General features: G+C 41.4%; 1 pseudogene; it reads right to left on the minus strand.

Moving 5' to 3' along the window:
• Positions 1-485: 485 nt before the first annotated feature.
• LOC103255699 lies at positions 486-788 on the minus strand (annotated as a pseudogene).
• Positions 789-2,029: the final 1,241 nt, after the last annotated feature.

The raw sequence follows: 2,029 nt of genomic DNA on the forward strand, positions 1-2,029 counted from the left end.
ACTATCACGACCAAAGATGTTATGGAGTGCACACAATTCTGACAGGGAAAGCCATGATCAAGGAGTGGTTTTCTTAGGAAACAATTCTACTAAAAACAACATGGGAATAGAAGTAATTTTAAATGTTCAAGACATTAGATGCAGGACTGTGATCCATATTGCCACTTAGTATACTTTGCATTACAGGATATAAAAACTAACCCCCCATTTATGGAATGTTAAGCTGATACTCAAGACAGTCAAAGCCTCTTGTAATTCAATATCCCACACTATTTTCTGGTTATTCCTAAAAATAAACAACCAGCTAATGATTTCACCTCTTAAAAAAAAGCATTTGCACTTAAAAAATGGGATGAGGTGGGATTCCCTCCTTAAAAATGTTTCTAGAGCTACTAAAAAACTATTTACAAAATAGTTGATAAAAATATTCCTCTGGATTGTACAAGAAGGGAGACAGGGACCATTGATAATACTGGGATATGACATTATTCAGGCTTGGCTTCTTTCTCTCCTGCTTCATCAGAGGCTGAATTCTCCTCGGTTTTAGTTTCTCCATTTTCTGCAGGTAACTCTTCTTTAGTTTCTTGGTTAGCCACTTCAGCCTGCTTTCCCTTCGCTCCCCTTTGCCCTTTTGCTTGCACTTTTTTGTCTGGATTTATCCTTTTCTGCCGCCTTTTCTGGTTTGCTTCCACTTTTGCAGGAGTAGGTTTAGCCAACAACTGCGCTGATCTCCTCTTGGGCTCTTCCTTCACTGCCCCCTTGGCAGAGCTGACCTTCCTTTTGGACATCTTGGCAGCAGGCAGGATGTATCAGGTGCCTGCAGGCAGCGGCATGGAGAGCCTTCAGGAAGCTGGGCTGCTGAACGGCTCCCGCTCCTCTGTCACATTCTTTACACTTGTAAATGTTCTCCACAGTATGGATGGTCTTATGTCCAGCAAATCCTTTATGAGAGCAAAAGGTTTTGCCACTCTTCACATTTGTACAGTTTCTCAACAGTATGGATCCTGACATACCAAGTAAGCAGAGATTGAGAGTGAAAGGTTTTTCCAAATATTTCACATTTGTAGGTTTTCTCTCCAGTATGGATTGCCTTATGTCCAGTAAATAGTCCTTGAGATTGAAAGGCTTTGCCACATTAATGTTTTTAAACATATTTCATATTTGTAGAGCTTCTCTCCAGTATGGATTGTCTTATGTCCAGCAAATCCTCCAGAGTGAAAGGCTTTGTCACATTATTTACATTTGTAGGGTTTCTCTCCAGTATGGATGGTCTTATGTCCAGCAAATCCTTTATGAGAGTGAAATGTTTTGCCACACTCTTCACATTTGCAGGGTTTCTCAACAGTATGAATCTTAACATGTCAAGCAAGTAGTGTATGAGAGTGAAAGGATTTGCCACATTCTTCACATCTGTAGGGTTTCTCTCCAACATGGATGGTCTTATGTCCACCGAGTCCTCCTTGACAACAAAAGGCTTTGCTACACTCTTCACATTTGTTGGGTTTCTCTTCAATATGGATCACCATATGTCAAGCAAGTTTTGAATGAACATTAAAGGCTTTGTCACATTCTTTACATTTGTAGGGTTTCACTCCAGTATGGATGGTCCTATGTCCAGAGAAATCCTTTATGATAGCAAAAGTTTTGCACACTCCACATTTGTCAGGCTTCTCAATAGTATGGATCTGCCATGTTTAGCTAGTCGTGAATGAGAATGAAAGGCTTTTCCATATATTTCACATTTGTAGAGGTTCTCTCCAGTATGGATTGTCTTATGTCCAGCAAAACCTCCTTGAGAGTGAAAGGCTTTGCCACATTCTTCACATTTTTTTTTTTTTGAGTTGGAGTCTCACTCTGTTGCACAGACTGGAGTGCAGTGGCTGCTCCTGGCCACCGCAGCCTCGACTTGCTGCGCTCCAGTGTTCCTTCCACCTCAGCCTTCTGAGAAGCCAGAATTACAGGCTTGTGCTACCACGCCTGGCTGATTTTTTGATTTATTGTAGAGATAGGGTCTCACTGCCCAGGCGGG

The sequence above is a fragment of the Carlito syrichta genome, unplaced genomic scaffold, assembly GCF_000164805.1.
Source record: "Carlito syrichta isolate Samal-C Ts95f unplaced genomic scaffold, Tarsius_syrichta-2.0.1 Scaffold288347, whole genome shotgun sequence".
NCBI classification, from domain to species: domain Eukaryota; kingdom Metazoa; phylum Chordata; class Mammalia; order Primates; family Tarsiidae; genus Carlito; species Carlito syrichta.